We start from the raw sequence: 18,010 nt of genomic DNA on the forward strand, positions 1-18,010 counted from the left end.
GATATCAACTCAGCTGTGACTTGTGAAGTCTAGAAGGATAATTGAAATTGCATTAGTAACCAGTCTTTGGGTTGGAGGGAAATGGATTTCATTTTCATGAAGAAGCTCCATGTTCATGACCCCGAAAATGGGGCATTTTATTGTTCTTGTGCTTATTCGTAGTATTAGCAGGTTTGATTATTCATTTAAGGGATGCAGAACTGGAAATAGTTGGCCTTTTCAAATAAATTTGTTAACCTGGAGGAATTTCTCTGATGGAATGTACAGGTGTACTTTTGAACATGGCTGCTCTAAGTGCTTGGTTCCCTGTCAGTTATAGGTCTGGGAGTCTAGAACCTCTTCTAAACCTTTTAATTTCCTCATCCTCCAATTGAAGATGGACCTCAGCAGTGTACATTTAGAGTCCTGGATCAGTTTTACCTCATGGAATTACTTTCAGTTCTTCCCCAGGCTCTGCCACTGTTTTCTTTTCTTTGAGCTTAGTCTCTTTCACTAAACAGGTACCTAGGGTGAGACAGAGACTAAAATGAATTTCTTTTCCAAGTGGGATGAATGAGACGGTTTGACCTAGGATTTTGCTTCTTGTGTCCCTTGGTGATGTAACAGAAATTGGACTGTTGTTATATTAAACTTTGTTAAGGTTCTGAGGTCAACATATATCCAACGATTACTTTGAAATCAAGGTTGGTTTTTTGTTTTATATAATATCATCTGCTTTTACAGAATTGTACTTTGAAAGTCAGAGTTTAAATAAAATTCTGATTGTTGTCATGTCATCATTTATAATAGCAAACCTTTTGAAACATTCTAAGGTCTAGTAATAGAGTTCTGGGCAAATTCTGGCCTCAATATCCATTGAAATACTATGTAACCCTTAAAAATGTTGCAAAACACTTACTGACATAAAAACGTCCACTTTGGGACTTCCTTGGTGGTCCAGTGGCTAAGACTCCGTGCTTCCAAAGCTGGGGGCCCGGGTTTGATCCCTGGTCAGGGAACTAGATCCCACATGCCGCAACTAAGAGTTCACATGCTGCAACTAAAAAGATCCTGCATGCCACACCTAAAAAAAATGGTCCTGTATGCCTCAACGAAGATCCCGCGTGCCACAACTTAGACCTGATGCAGCCAAATAAATATTAAGAAAAAGTCCACATTTATTCTATGGAAGCCAGTTAAAAGTAGCATGTGTGATCAAATTTTATCTTAAAAAATATATAGAAAAAGTGCTTGCTTATACGACAGTGTTCATAGGGGCTATTTCTGGTTGCTGGTGAGATTGGGTGATTTTCATTTTCTTTCTGTGCTAAGTCATTTTTGTTTACATTAACCACATATCACTTTTTTAAAAAAATAAATTTATTTATTTATTTTTGGCTGCATTGGGTCTTCGTTGCTGCACACAGGCTTTCTCTAGTTGCGGTGAGTGGGGGCTACTCTTTGTTGCAGTGAGTGGGCTTTCTCATTGCAGTGGCTTCTCTTGTCACGGAGCACGGACTCTAGGCACGCGGGCTTCAGTAGTTGTGGCTTGTGGGCTCAGTAGTTGTGGCTCACGGGCTTCAGTAGTTGCGGTGCATGGGCTCTAAAGCACAGGTTCAGTAGTTGTGGCGCATGGGCTTAGTTGCTCCGTGGCATGTGGGATCTTCCTGGACCAGGGCTCGAACCCGTGTCCCCTGCATTGGCAGGCAGATTTTTTTTTTTGCTGTACGCGGGCCTCTCACTGTTGTGGCCTCTCCCGTTGCGGAGCACAGGCTCCGGACGCACAGGCTCAGCGGCCATGGCTCACAGGCCCAGCTGCTCCGCGGCATGTGGGATCTTCCTGGACCAGGGCACGAACACGTGTCCCCTGCATCAGCAGGTGGACTCTTAACCACTGTGCCACCAGGGAAGCCCGACAGGCAGATTCTTAACCACTGCACCGCCAGGGAAGCCCCCACATATCACTTCTATAATCAGAAAAGTAAAGCAGTTTCTACTTTGAAAAATGAAACTAAGCTAAAATGTGACTCCTTGCAAGTTCCTCACTAGGCAAAGACAGATTAAATTACATTCATTATTTTAAGAGTGAAGAGGATTTGAAATACATTTGTAGTTTTTTAACAGGGAATCAAGGGAAAGAGGGAGCATTTTTTTGTTAATTATTAAGTAAAAACTTATGAATTGTGTTCCCCATGCATTCTGATTAAATTGATCTTTACCGTAATAGTAATACTTACGCCGATCTTCCCAAATTTGTTTTCATGATACCAAGAGAAGCGGCTTAAAGTACTTTGAAAGAGGCGTCATTAAAAAAAAAAAAAAAAAGCCTTACTTTTAATGATGTGGCAGATTAGTGCAACATTTTTTATGATACCTCTTATTTGTTACAGAGTTCCCTTTTTAAAGTCCTTTGCCATCTTGTCCTTGCTCTCCTGGCTTCCATCTGGGGCTGCAGCAGGGCTGAGCCAAACATGGCTGCTGCTGCAGCATGGGCGGGCGTAGTATAGGATTCGGCTGCTGTGGTTCCTGTGACGAAGCAGGAGGAGAAGCCTGGAGAGCGTGCTCTAGGTCAGGATTCTCTTAAAGCTTGTTGCCAGGAGAATTGGACTTTTCTTGTGGAGGAGATACTACATTTCAGATTCTGCTGTTGACAGGGAATGCTACTGTGTATTGGGATTTATAGCCTTAGCAGGGGAACCACCCATTCTCTGCAGAAGTGAGAAATCTTAGCGTATGCTGTCATTTGCTAAGCAGGATTGGCCATTTTTAGAAAGCAGCAAGGCTTACCTGTGTGTTTCAGTTGATGACAGAGAAGTGTCCAGAATGACGGTGATTTCTGGCTCGGTGGGTAGATTTACTAAATGGGTAGCATTTCTCTCAGGGGCAGACTCGGCGGCACAGAGTAGAGGATTAAAATGGTCTGTCTCCATGTGCAGCTTGTGTGAGGATTACTGTATCACATCAAAAGTAAACCTAAAACGTTGGGTGAGAGATGGGGAGTGGTTTGAATGGAGGATTGAAGTTGCTGTACGTGCTGCTTAGGCTGCTCCATAGAGTGAATGCACTGCCATTTGGTTGGGGCGTATTTGTGCCTGAGTTTCTGTCCTTTCTGCCTGTGACTGGAGATGGGCATGATGTAGGATATGCTGCTTGACAACCAATAATGATATGATATATCCGGATGCGCAGTAACAAACTACTTCACTCATTTCTCTGTTTCGTATGATGAAGAGAAAAGGCTTTTAAAAAAGAAAAAAGCTCCCTTCCACAGAAAAGCCATATGTGATCACTGTAAAAATCACAGGGAAAAAAGAAAAAAAAATCACTTGTAACTTTACCACCCATTGATAACTATTGTTAGCATTTTGATATATTTCCTTGGAGGAATTTTTAAATATATATATGTTTATATATACATGTGTTGGCATATATGTGTTTATATACATATACTCATATGTGCATAGCTGAAGATCATACTGTGAATATTATTTTTTCTATTTTAACATATTGATACATTCCCATTTTAATAAAAATTTTGAGAGGGCTTCCTTAATGGTATTATAACATTTCTGTATATGGCTGTACCACAGTATACTTAAAGCACATTGCTTATCACTGGATTATTCAGTTAACAATTTTGTTATTAAAAGAAATACTGAGGGCTTCCCTGGTGGCACAGTGGTTGAGAGTCCGCCTGCCAATGCAGGGGACATGGGTTCGTGCCCCTGTCCGGGAAGATCCCACATGCCGCGGAGGGACTAGGCCCGTGAGCCATGGCCGTTGAGCCTGCGTGTCCGGAGCCTGTGCTCTGCAACGGGAGAGGCCACAACAGTGAGAGGCCCACATACTGCAAAAAAAAAAAAAAAAAAAAAAAAAAGAAATACTGAGACTAACATCTTTGTGTATAATGTTTTTCAATATTTCAGGTATTTGTTCAATAAAGTAAAAATTACTGGATCAGCAGGTGTGAACATTAGGATAATTGATGCATATTGCCCTATTTTTACCAGCATTAAATATTCTTTTAACTTTTGTTAATTTGATAGGTGAAAATTATATACAGTTTTAATTTGCATTCTTAGATTACTTATAAGATTTAGTTTTGTCCCATGTTTCTTAGCTTTTATTTACTGTTTTGAAAATTATCTGTTTATATGCTATTTTCATGTCTTTATTCAGATCTTAGTTTAGTTTCAAAACAGTCAAATAATGCATGTGTATTATAAAGAATACAGATTATATTGATTTATACCTTTGTATTATATATTTAAAAATAATTAAAAACCTTCACTTCCACTTCCATTATTAGCAGCTATCACAGTTGACAGTTCAGCATCTCTCTTCTTACAGATCTTTTTGTATGCATTTACAAATTGAGAGTAAGAGGAAGGGAAAAAGGGAAGAGAGTCAGGGAGTGGGAGAGAGGTGGAGGTTTTTAGAGGATGGCCTCTGGAGCTGGACTCTGTGATTTGCATCCTAACCGCTGGAAGTGTGAAGTGTGATCTTGGAGGATTTCGAGTCCCATAGCTGATAGTCCCAGCTCTCATGGTTTAGTGGCTGTGTACCTTGGGAAAAATGATTTAACCTTTTTGTGTCCCAGTGTCCTCATGTAAAAGGGTTAATTATAGACTCTAGTGCTTAAGGTTGTTGTGAGGATTAAATTAGTTATACCTATAAGGTACTTAAAATGGTACCTGGCACTTTGTGTTATATAGTAATAAATAGCTATTACTATTATATTACTTGTGTAACAAGATTATAAGTGGGATTATACTGCACATGCTTAGTGATTGCTTTTTCACGTATTGTATAAATCTTTCCCATGTTGATACATGTAGATTATTCTATAGTTGTACCATAATTCATTTAACTCTTTCCTATTGGTGGATATATGTATAGTTTCTAGGCTTTTTTGTATGTGTTAAAATGTATAGTGCAGGGCTTCCCTGGTGGCGCAGTGGTTGAGAGTCCACCTGCCGATGCAGAGGACACGGGTTCGTGCCCCGGTCCGGGAAGATGCCGCGGAGCAGCTAGGCCCGTGAGCCATGGCCGCTGAGCCTGTGGGTCCGGAGCCTGTGCTCTGCAACTGGAGAGGCCACAACAGTGAGAGGCCCGCGTACCGCAAAAAAAAAAAAAAAAAAGTATAGCGCATATCCTTATACATATGTGTGAGTATTTTAGTAGGATGGAGTCCTATAAATAGAATTGCTGAATTGAAGGGTACGTAAATAAACATTTGGCGATTACTTTTTTAATATCTAAGAATTTTTGTTTTCTCTCCTTTTCTGTGTGTAGCAGATGCGTCTTATTTTATGATTGGAATAGTATCTTAAATCCTTTCATAGGTACTAATTGGAAATTAAAAAAATCTTTTTCTGTTCTCTGTACCATCTCTCTCCCTCCAGGGTTGGTTCTGTTTATTCATCTTGGTTCTTTACTTTCTTAATGTCTGGTGATTGTTTAGTTTCCATTCGTGTTTATGAATGGAAGATGAGGTAGATTAGTAGAGTTGACAGATGGAGTCCCTGCAGTTGGGTAACAGGCCTCAAAGGTTGTCTTTAAGTGTTGTGGGTGGCGCCTGACACCAAGGACATTTTACTGAATTGTGCCTTTATTTGCTCTTGGAATAAATTTTTTAAAGGAACATATTACTAATAAAAGTAGACTGATTTCTGTTAAGTCTTGTTAACAAGTTTGTAGTATAGTCAGTGTTTTATATGTTTGCATATTGTCTGTGTTTTGTGGAGTTTCTCATGTACAGTATTTTCCAGATACATTTCAGTTATGATTTTGGACTCATCTTCTCACAACTGGATACTGTGAAGTGGAAATCCTAAAATTTCTTTTTTTAAAAAATAAATTTGTTTATTTTATTTTATTTTTGGCTGCCTTGGGTCTTCCTCCACGCGGACTTTTCTCTAGTTGGGGCAAGCAGGGGCTAACTCTTTGTTGTTCTGTGTGGGCTTCTCATTGAGGTGGCCTCTCTTGTCGCACAGCACGGGCTCTAGGTGTGTGAGCTTCAGTAGTTGTGGTGCGCGGGCTCAGTAGTTGTGCATCACAGGCTGTAGAGCGCAGGCTCAGTAGTTGTGGTGCAAGGGCTTAGTTGCTCCGTGGCATGTGGGATCTTTCCCAGGCTAGGGATTGAACACTGCATTGGCAGGCCGATTCTTAACTACTGTGCCACCAGGGAAGTCGCTAACAACTTGTTTGCTCTTAATTCCTTAGCTGAAGAGCTTAGTTGAAGCTTCAAAGCGTTCATAAAACAAGGAAGTAGTTAACCATCTTTCAGTCCTAACCCTGAATATGTCTGCTTTTTTTCAGTTCCCATTTTGTGCAGTTTGTTGATTGGTCTTGTTTTCAAATGGTCGTCTTCACTGTCATCTGTTGCTAAAAACTGCTTTCTCTTAGTTTTGTCTTTTTATAATCTACCTCATAAATAATTCTGCCCAAGCTATTGGAACCTTGAATTTTAGTGAAATGAAGAACATTTTATTGTTCCTTCTCTGCTCTTATATTAGTTTATTGCCATCTTTGCAATTTGAAAATCAATTTGTTAACTGTTTTGTCATTGTGTTGGTTATCCACAAATGTCTAGAAAACATTTTATTTACCTGACAAAGACATACTGTGATACACTCTTTTTTTTGTTTTGTTTTGTTTTTGTTTTTGCGGTACGGGGGCCTCTCACTGTTGTGGCCTCTCCCATTGTGGAGCACAGGCTCCAGACGCGCAGGCTCAGCGGCCATGGCTCACGGACCCAGCCGCTCCGCAGCATGTGGGACCTTCCCGGACCGGGTCACAAACCCGTGTCCCCTGCATTGGCAGGCGGACCCTCAGCCACTGCGCCACCAGGGAAGCCCTGTGATACACTCTTGATGAGAGAAGTCGGTGTAAAACAAATTGGGAGGATGTTTTTAAGAATGTGAGAAGTATTAATTTTTTGTCATTGAAAACTAAAGTTAGTTAATATTTTCATTAGACTTGATTGACCCAAGTAAGTAATCTTTTACTTTTTTTAAATTGAAGAAAATGCCAATTTAATTAGCATAATTTCAGGGATGTGTTAAAGCTAGGATAGTAGTTCTAAATTTAGGCTGCTCATTGGAATAATTTTTGCAACTTAAAAAATATACAGACATCTTCTGAATCATATTTTGGAGTTGAAGTTTTAGATATATAATTAAAGTTAAGACTCCTAGCCTAGAAAATTGAAATGGTCAATTGTGAGTTAATTAGGTCTTACATATTATATAAATGACATTAAATTAGCTTGATTATTTGGATTGTACCTTTTCTGAGAGGTTTGAGTATTAGCATGTTGCTTGTTGTTGGATTTGAAGTCTGTTCTTTGTTAAGATTCTTGATTTTTTTCTTTTTCTTTTTTTTTGCGGTACGCGGGCCTCTCACTGCCCTGGCCTCTCCCGTTGCGGAGCACAGGCTCCGGACCCACAGGCTCAGCGGCCATGGCTCATGGGCCTAGCCGCTCCGCGGCAGGTGGGATCCTCCCAGACCGGGGCACGAACCCGTGTCCCCTGCATCGGCAGGTGGACTCCCAACCACTGCGCCACCAGGGAAGCCCCAAGATTCTTGATTTTTAATGATCAAGAAATGAATGATTCCTTTACTTCTCAGTAGACATGTCCTTTAAGTTTCATTTCTAGATTCATACTGAAATAGGATTTGGCAGATGACTAGAGGAATATGTTCTTATCTTTTGAAATAGGTTGATTCTGAGACCTGGTAAAAAGTTAAAGGGCAAACCAGGCATTTTGCACCTGACATCCTCTTAGAACTTAAAATATTTTATTACCGGTATCTGATTGGTCATATTGACAAACTAATGGACACTGACAGCCTTTATCTGTTTTCTTCCTGTTACAAAGTGCTGTGCGGCTTGCGGGATCTCAGTTCCCCAGTCAGGGATTGAACCTGGGCCACGGCAGTGAAAGCCTGGAACCCTAACCACTAGCCCACCAGGGAACTTCCTGAAGTGAACTTTCTTAATCCAGCAAAGTTTATTGTGTGCAACGCATAGGCCTGCCCCTGTTGTTATTGAGGATTATTGGGATTACCGTAAACCTGCCTAGAATTTTTATTTATTTATTTATTTTTGGCTGTGTTGGGTCTTCGTTGCTGCGTGGGCTTTCTCTGGTCGCGGCAAGCGGGGCCTACTCTTCGTTGTGGTGCCCGGGCTTCTCTTGTTGTGGAGCATGGGCTCTAGGTGCATGGACTTCAGTAGTTGTGGCACGTGGGCTTAGTTACTCCGCGGTATGTGGGATCTTCCCGGTCCAGGGATCGAACCCATGTCCCCTGCATTGGCAGGCGGATTCTCAACCTAATGGAGAGATATAAAAGCTTTCTTATAACTTTAGGTGTAAGAAATTAGATATATAAAATTCCTACAAAGGAGAGATTTGTGCCCTTTGAAAAACAAAATTCAGTGTTTACCTAAGAATACGAGGCTGAGGACACTCCAAGCTACATAAGTATTATGTGCAAAAAATATATATTTGTCAGTCTTTCTCTGTTTTGATAACATCTTTGGATTTATTGCCTTGAATTTGCTTTTGCTCATAGTGAAGTAATAAGAGAACTTAAAATTACTTTCTTCTATATTTTTATTTATAGGTCATGGAAATGAAACTCAGTTAAGGAGCAGAAACACTCTTACTGTGGTTTTCATTCAGATAACATTTTCAGAGTGACAGAAGTGATTTCATTTTTGAGAAGCAAATTATTTCTCTCCCCTTAGTTCACTTTCATTGTTTATACTCTTACCTTGCCATTGGAATTATGTTTCCATTGAAAATAACTAGTAAATATTCTGCTTTCAGTTTTAGCTGCCTATATTTGTGGCTTAATTGAAATCTATTCTGACTAGTAGGAATAAATAGATTCTGACTATGAGAATAAATAATTTATGTGATTATGTTATGGAAAGGAAAAGTAAACTGCCAGTGAAAGCATTTAAATAATATATTAGAGTTTGTAAGGGGAAACTTAGGGTCTCTTACACAAGACAGAACTTTGGTTGAGAGTTTCTTGACCTTTTACTAGTACTTATCATTCCCATTTATTAAGTATAGACTATTTTGATATTTTGGATAATATGCCATAATGCTGTAAAAAAAATAAAAGTTTCTGGCTTTCTGTGCACTCTGCTTTTTGTTTTTCCTTACCCGTTTGGTCTGCTTCTAACATCTCTTCTTTTCTGTGGGTTATTTTACTTCTGTGTGCTCAGTCTCTTTCTCTGTAAAATTGATTAACTAGACTAAACTAATTCCAAAATCCTTTTGGACCTTTTTATTAGCCTATGATTAGGGTAAAAATAATCTCATATATCCTTTTTTTTCACCTTCCTAGAGTATGGGCAGCAGCCCTTGTTGTTACTAAGGGCTTTCTTTTAGGCACAACAGGGGAATATGTGGGAGAAGGGTGTTAGTTGATAATGAAACTTTAGCAATGAAGAATTATCAGAAAAGTTTGAAACATAGTTGATATTAGAGACAGTCTTGCAGAAGAACTCCTTTCCTTTGGTTGTATTGTTTACTACTGGAATTTGATGCACATTTAAAACATTTTTCTTTCTACCTTTTCTCTTAGAATAATAATCCTGTTAGGAAATGCCTCCAGAATCAAGGGACACTCCAGGCAGTGCCCAATAGAACTTTCTGTGATGTTGAAAACATTCTGTGTCTACACTGTCCAGTATGGCAGCCACTAACCGTACGTGGCAACGAGCACTTGAAAGGTGACAAGTGTGACTAAGGAACTAAATTTTAAAATTTCATTTAATTTTAATTAAGTTTATATTTAAATAGCTACATGTGGCTAGAGGCCACATTGGACAGCATAGCTCCATATTATACATTCAACCAGCAAATATTTTTGAGCCTTCAGAGATATGCCCAGCATTGTGTTAGGTGCCAGAGATATTAGGGTCCTGCAGTGTGGTGAGGGAGAGATGATTAAAGAGATAAGTGTAATATGTGTGATAGCTGCTGTATTAAAGAAAGGCACAGGGTTCTCTAGGACCATAGATACTGGTTCTTACCTAATCCAGGCTGAGGGCGGGTCACTTTGGGGGTACTCTTATGTCAAAAGAAATTGTGTCAACTATCCCTTTGTATTATACATAGGTATTGAGCTCAAGTCAATCCTTGTTGTGTTTCAACATATCAAGGGATATGGAAACACTTGGTCATTATTATTTTTAAGTGTTTGGGGTTAGCACTAGTATTTTTGTGCTTTAACTCTGGACCATGTATAGAATTGATAAGTCTTCATTGTTTGTGATGCGATTAGCTGTTTCTCTTATGAAAATCTGTAAACAGCTCTAAATCATCAAGGTTGCAGTTTGACTGATGTGGTTACTTTTATTTATTTATTTTTGGTTAAAATAAATTTATTTATTTTTGGCTGCGTTGCGTCTTCGTTGCTGAGCATGGGCTTTCTCTAGTTGCAGCGAGTGGGGGCTACTCTTCATTGTGGTGCACGGGCTTCTCATTGTGGTGGCTTCTCTCGTTGTGGAGCACGGGCTCTAGGCATGCAGGCTTCAGTAGTTGTGGCTTGTGGGCTCTAGAGCACAGCCTCAGTAGTTGTGGCGCATGGGCTTAGTTGCTCTGTGGCATGTGGGATCTTCCCGGACGAGGGCTCGAACCTGTGTCCCCTGCATTGGCAGGCGGATTCTTAACCACTGGAACGCCAGGGACGTCCAAAGTGGTTACCTTTATTTTTTATTTTTTTTCTCTTTTATTTTTTATTTATTTATTTACTTTTAACATCTTCATTGGAGTGTAATTGCTTTACAGTGTTGTGTTAGTTTCTGCTGTATAACAAAGTGAATCAAAAAATATGGAACGCTTCATGAATTTGCGTGTAATCCTTGCGCCAGGGCCATGCTAATCTTCTCCGTGTCGTTCCAATTTTAGTATATGTGCTGCCGAAGCGAGTGCTCAAAGTGGTTACTCTTAAGTGGGTGCAGGTTAGGCAGTTTTTCAAAGGCCACGTCTTGCCCACAAATGACATTTTGTGTTATAAAGTACTGGCAAGGAGGCTGTCTTGGTTCTGTGATTCCTGGAATATATATCATGGACATCCTTGGGGTCAGATTTCTTGGGCTTTGGGACTTTTACATGTGAATATTGAGTGGAAGAGTAATACTTCTTTAGCTTCTTTAGTACTGATCTTTATTTAAGTTCTTCTAGAGATGCGGGAAGCCTAGTCATGTCTTAGGGCCCCTGGATGTCATTTGTAGTCTCTCTGGGTCCATTTATAGTCTCTTTGGTTTGATCTATTTAGAACCTTCTCAACCACGTAAGTCTCCTTGGCTTGGGGAAGGAGGGCCTTTGGAACTCTCTCTTTGCTCTTAACGCTGGTTCTTCAGGTGACTCTTGAGGAACCCAGGTCAGTGTGAGTCACGTACCTAATGAATTAATTTTCATGGCCTCTCTAGATACTAAAGAGCAAGAGCTTTGACTTTTAGCCCCAGAGGTCAGATTCTGTAAGAATGCACTTACACGTAATTTAAATGAATTGCACTCATAAGTAAATGCCTTGTTTTTAGGATGTTTTGAAGTTTACTTCTCTGTAATTATAAAAAGAGCTTGGGTTTTGATGCTGTGGTATGGTTTTGATGAACTGTGGTATACTGGGCTATTTCTAGTGTAATTCAGTGTAATAGGAGGAGGAACAATTTTACTGAATATTAATTAATCTAGAAAAGTAGAGTTTGTGGTTTCAATTTGTTGGGTTAATGAGTGTCATTGTCAGACCATAAACACATGCCATAGGTAATTAGAATTCTGACAACATAGATCCTTTCTTTCTTCATGTTTGATTTTTTTTTTTTTTGCGGTACGCGGGCCTCTCACTGTTGTGGCCTCTCCCGTTGCGGAGCACAGGCTCCAGACGCGCAGGCTCAGCGGGCATGGCTCACGGGCCCAGCCGCTCCGCGGCATATGGGATCTTCCCGGACCCGGGCATGAACCCGTGTCCCCCTCATCGGTAGGCGGACTCTCAACCACTGCGCCACCAGGGAAGCCCTTCATGTTTGATTTTTTAAAAAGATTGAATTTAGATATGGTTATAGGTTACTTTAGCTAATATTTTTGAAATTTCAATCTAAGATTCAGATTTAGCTAATGCTTACTGAATACTTTTGAAGTGCATTATGTATTCAGTTTTAACTTTTTTTATGGATTATTTGTTGGGTGGAAATATGTAAACCAGCTATGTAATTTTAGATTTTTTAGTAGCCATGTTACAAAGTGAAAACAGGTAAAATCAATTTTAATAACATACTTACCCAGTATATCCAAAATATTATAATTTCAAGATGTGATCATTATAAAAATTATTAGTGAGATACTGTATTTCACATTCTTTCTTTGTACTAAGCCTTTGCACTCCAGTGTATATTTTAGCACATCCACCTTGTGGTAGCTGTATTTCAAGTGCTCTATAGCCCCATGTGGCTTAGAGGTTACCTAGTGAATAATGCAGTTCTGTAGTCTATAGAAAGGGTAAATACTGCTTTCCTGTCTGCTTTCAGAGAAGACCAGGACTAGCAGAGCTGTGGGCAAGGGAAAGGATAAAGAGGAGGAGTTATATGGCAGAGAGTACCAATCAATAGGGTGATACTTCACACCTCTTTTCAGCTGGGTTAGTTGCTCTACTAACAGCTATAGATAAATTTATTATTTATTTTCTTTACTAAACTAAATGCTTAAGGCAGGAATTATGTTTTTTTGTTTCTATTTCTCTACGGTCTGTTAGTGCTAGGCACAAAGTAGACACTAATAAATAATGTTTACTAGACATCTATACTGAGAACAGGAAGCTTTAAACACTGCCTCTGAAGATTTTTGGCATGATTTATTGCATTTCTGGGAGCTAGATATGTTTTTCACCCATGTTAGTTATACATGTATCCATTCCCAAGGTTATTCCACAAATTAGGAGTGGAAGAAAATGTATACACTGTCAGGAATAAGTACACATGTGAAGACCTACAGTTTGTAAATACTGACATACAATGTCATATTTTTTGCATTTTTGTACTTCAGCAGTTGCCACTAATAATAACTAACATTTGATGAACATGTGGACTGTTCATTTTTTGTCCCATTTCGTTTTCATAATACTACTGTGGATAGGTAGGTGGGATTGACCTCACTGTATAAATGATGAAAATGGGTTATACTGTCTTTTGTCACAAAAGGCATTTAACTTGTCATGGTTGGAGTTAGTGTGTAAGTTTAGTGTATGTGGTGGGATATAGTTGTTCTTCTAGAAACTACAGTAATAGTATGGTAATGATTATTTACATTTGTGTTCAGGGAGATAAAGAGTGTCATATCTGGTTTGAAAACTTAAAAGATGTGTTTTGAAATACTGCAGATACTATACAGAAGTACACTGTAGTATAGCAAACACAAGTATCCATTAACCAGCTTCACAAACAAAACATTATCCGTATAATAAAAGACCTCAGCATGTACCCCTCCTTTATCACTTGATTCTTTAATTAGAGGTAACTGTTATCCTGAATTTGGGATTTATTAGTGCAGTGTATTTCTTTTATATTTACTGCATACTTATATTTGAGTTTTCTAAATCATTTTAGTTTTAATTCAGTTGTGGAAGAAATCAGAATTATTAAATCTAAATTGTTTTGTGTATATGTTTTCAGCCTGTGAGGATTTTCTGAACTTAATTCCAACTTTGTATTTCTGTATAGAGTTATTAAGTCATTTTGACTGAGGAGTTGCAAGGTTTTGTTTGAAAGAGTTAATCTAAGTATTATTAGCCAGTATTTTGAGCAGTTAAGATTTTGTGGGACTTCCCTGCTGGTCCAGTGGTTAGAACTCCGAGCTTCCACTGCAGGGGGCACGGGTTTGATCCCTGGTCAGGGAAGTAAGATCCTGCATGCTGTGGGGGAGCGGCCAAAAAGCAAAAGATTTTTGTCTCCTGAAGGGTAGGGACAAGACCATTTCAAATTATTTTGCGCAGTGAAGTATAATTCTTACATGAGATTTTTATTAAATATGGTCTGTTCACTGTTAATAGGCATAAGCATTGAAGAAGCAAGTGACATTAAAATACACAATGGAAATCTAGGAATACAATTTAAGGACTAGGGATAATGCATATGATGATAGTGATCTCTCTCTGTTTTTTCTTTTTCCTTTTGCCGTGCGGCATGTGGGATCTAATTCCACCCCCAGGGATCGAACCCGTGCCCCGTGCATTGGGAGTGTGGAGTCTTAACCACTGGACCGCCAGGAAAGTCCCGACAGTGATCTTTAAGGATCTAAATTCTGATATCTGTACTTCCTTATCCATAAATGGCAGTAGGAGTACTTACGTTATTTGGATAATGGGGAGGACTAGAGTATATAAAGGCCCTTAAACCATCCTGGGTGCTTTATTATCAGCATATCAGATATTTTTCAAACCTTAGTATTTACGGCCTTTGGGTTTAAATAGCTGCCTGGAAACCTAGTTTGTTATTAGCCTCTTTTTTAATTGTTGGAGAAGATGGTGGTGAGTGGAATATGTAAGCTATAAGCTGCTCCCTTTTGATTTTTATTACGCTGAAAGGTAGGGCTATGGTAGAAGGTAGGACTGTGTTTACTTGATCGCTCTGCATTCACTTTCCTGTAACTAGCAGTGATACTCCATACCGGTATGGTATAGGTACCACCTGTGAAGAAAGAAAGGGTTTGTACTTGACTTCAGCCCTGTCTGTAAAGTGCAGTATTATTTAACTATGGTACATTGTCATTTTTGTGTAATAGGATTTTTTTCCCATCTGAAACAAAAATAATAACTGTTCATAATGGAAAATTTGAAGCTTTAGATGTTGTGAAGAAAAGAAGTCAAACATAATTCTACTATTCAGAGAGAACCTTTTTTTTTTCATTCAGCATTTTTCCCTAGGTTTGTTTCATTCTCTTTTAATTGCTTCAGTTCCTCCATAGTATTCTAAACCATAGACTGGATGAGAGGTATCAGGGTTAACAGGAAGAGCTTTTATTTTATTTATTTATTTAATTTTTGGCTGCATTGTGTCTTCGTTGCTGCATGCCGGCTTTTCTCTAGTTACGGCGAGTGGGGGCTACTCTTCGTTGCAGTGCACAGAGTTATTGCTGTGGCTTCTTTTGTTGCGGAGCATGGGCTTTAGGCACACGGGCTTCAGTAGTTGTGGCACGCGGGCTCAGTAGTTGTGGCACATGGGCTTAGTTGCTCTGCGGCATGTGGGATCTTCCTGGACCAGGGCTTGAACCTATGTCTCCTGCATTGGCAGGCGGATACTTAACCACTGCGCCACCAGGGAAGCCCAGGAAGGGCTTTTAGAAGTGTGTTTAGGAGATGATAAACTTTCATTTGAATGTTAAGGAAAATGTCTGAATATTATGGAAAACAGCCTCTCAATATTTTAACACCATTTCAAGTGCAAAGACACTTTTTACCATGTTTATTGCATTTCAAGTAAAAATATCTAGCAGTATTTATCTTCAGTTTGGCATGGAGAACATTGTTGAGGTTGATAGTGATCTTTGCCTTCATGATGCAAAATAATTTTCCTGCATATAGAATTCTGGGTTGACAAATTTTTTCTTTTACAGCATTGAAGTAGTGAAAAACATTGTCTTCTGGCTTGCATAGTTTCTGATAAGATCTACTGTAATTCTTATCTTTGTTCTTGATTATGTATGTAGTATTTTTTACCCCCTCTGTTTGCCTTCAGGCTGTTTGATGAGGCTAGGCAGGTATGTGTTGTTTTATTGTATCCTGCTTGGGATTTCTTTAAGCTTCTTGAATCTGTTTGGTATCTTTTATTATTTCTGGAAAATTCTTGGCCTTTATCTTTTCAAGTATTTCTTCTGCCTTAGTCTCCTTTTTCCTTCTGAGACCTCATTTACATGTTAGACCATTTGATAGTCCCTCAACATTGGATCTTCTGTTTTTCTTTTTTTCTCCCTGTGTTTCACTTTTGATAATTTCTGTTGGTGTCTTCATCTATTTTCCAAGTTCATTGATTCTTTCATCAGCTGAGTCCAGTCTGCTGCTGAATCTGTAGAAGGAATTCTTTATTTCTGACATTGTAATTTTTATTTCTAGCATTTACATTTAACGTATAGAAAAATTTTCATCTCTTTGCTGATATTATCTAATCTGTTCATGTATGTTGTCCACCTTTTTCACTAAGTCCTTTAACATATTAATCACAGTTTAAAAAAATATCCTTCTCTGATAGTTCTAGCATCTGAATCATCCCTGAGTCTACTTGTATTGATTGCTTTTTCTCTTGACCATAGGCTGTTTTCTTTTTTTGTGTGTCTCATAATTTTTGTTTAGGTGTTGGGCATGGTGTATAGAACAGCAGTTGAGACTGAGGTAAATTGTATTTATGTTTGGAAATGGGTACACCCCACTTCTGTTGGGCTGTCAGTGTGTGGTGTTAAGCCAAACTAGTCGTGAATTGAGCTAGTTTGGGGTTTCATTGTCATTATCATTACTTTCAGTGCACCGCAGTCTTCATAGTCTTGTAGTGGTGGCTACTGTTACCCCTGGTGGTAGAATGCTGTTGCTTGCTCCTTGGTATTATGATTATGTTGGAGGCAGTTATCTCAGTTCAGCTTCAGTCTTTTGCAGACCCTGTTCATCTGGGCCTTATAAATAGGACTTTGTTCCCTCTCCTCCTTGTGGCAGCCATTGTTTGCCTTGTGTTTGTACTTATTCTTGGATAGGGTTTCCTGCCCCTCTCCCAGCATTAGGAGGCTCCTGGGTGGTGTATTTGTGTGGGATCCTAGGCACAAGATGGTTACTTACCCCTCCCCACAGGGATAGAGGGATTTGCTTATATCTTTATCGCAGCAACAACAGATGTTTGCCAGTGTCCTAGGACAGAAGGGGTTTGCTGCCCCTACTCCAGTGGCCTAACACCTTTGCTTCATAGGAGAAAAGGATATGGGAAATCAAGTGCGGCTTTGTGCCTCTTCCCAGCAATGACTGGTCACCTCCTGAATTCCTGTGCCATTGAGTGGGACTCTCTCTGGTCTTCTGCTGTGAAACCAATCTTTTTCATGAGCGCCCTGTGGAGGCCAGTGGAGAAGAGCAAGTGAGTGCAGACTCCTGTTGTGGATAGGGCACCCAGTTGGGAAATTGGCGTGCTAGCCTATACCTTTTAGGAATTCAGTAAGTATTTAGCAGATCTTCTTTTTATTCACTGTATTATGATTACCCCTTTCTCTTCTCGTCTACCATATATGTTCTTTATTGGAGGGTCTTGTTCCTCTTTGGAATTCAGGTTATTTGGTTGCCTTGCAACTTCAGGAGTCTGATGGGCTCAAGAAAGGTTGTGGTGTTTCAGGTAATCTGGTCTTTTCTTCTATTAGAGAGGGTACCATGTTTTTGTAGTTTTCTGTATCTTAAGCAGAAACAGAAATTTAATAGTAATCTGTAGCGTTAAATAATCTATGCTAAACTTCATTCAAAGAAGGATTCAAAGTGGTTTACAAAAATACTTGAAATAATAATAGATGATAAAATTAGGTAAAGATGGCCTTAGTAATATCTTTTTAGATCTGTCTTCTCAGGCAAGGGAAACAAGGGCAAAAAATGAACAAATGGCGTTACGTCAAACTAAAAAGCTTCTGCACAGCAAAGGAAATCAGCAGTAAAATGAAAAGACAACCTACGGAATGGGAGAAGATATTTGCAAATGCTATATCTGATAAGGGGTTACTATCTAACATATATAAAGAACTCATAAAACTCAGCAACAGCAACATGATTAAAAAATGGGCAGAGTAGCTGAATAGACATTTTTCCAAAGAAGACATACAGATGGCCAACAGGCACAGGAAAAGATGTTCAACATTGCTGATTATTAGGGAACTGCAAGTCAAAACCACTATGAAATATCACCTCACACCTGCCAGAATGGTTATTATCAATAAAACAAGTGGGACTTCCCTGGCGGTGCAGTGGTTAAGAATCTGCCTGCCAATGCAGGGGACAC

At 39.3% G+C, this 18,010-nt stretch overlaps 1 protein-coding gene and 1 non-coding gene across 4 annotated transcripts in view; one reads left to right on the plus strand and one right to left on the minus strand.

The window, feature by feature from the left end:
- Positions 1–18,010, plus strand: part of EIF4G3 (eukaryotic translation initiation factor 4 gamma 3) — a 366,964-nt gene that overhangs the window by 23,187 nt on the left and 325,767 nt on the right. The gene's annotated exons all lie outside the window — the stretch shown is intronic.
- On the minus strand, positions 10,828–10,934 carry LOC115867230 (U6 spliceosomal RNA). Its single transcript, XR_004045015.1, has one exon. It is a non-coding gene; the product is annotated as a U6 spliceosomal RNA (small nuclear RNA).

This window comes from Globicephala melas, chromosome 1, assembly GCF_963455315.2.
Source record: "Globicephala melas chromosome 1, mGloMel1.2, whole genome shotgun sequence".
NCBI classification, from domain to species: domain Eukaryota; kingdom Metazoa; phylum Chordata; class Mammalia; order Artiodactyla; family Delphinidae; genus Globicephala; species Globicephala melas.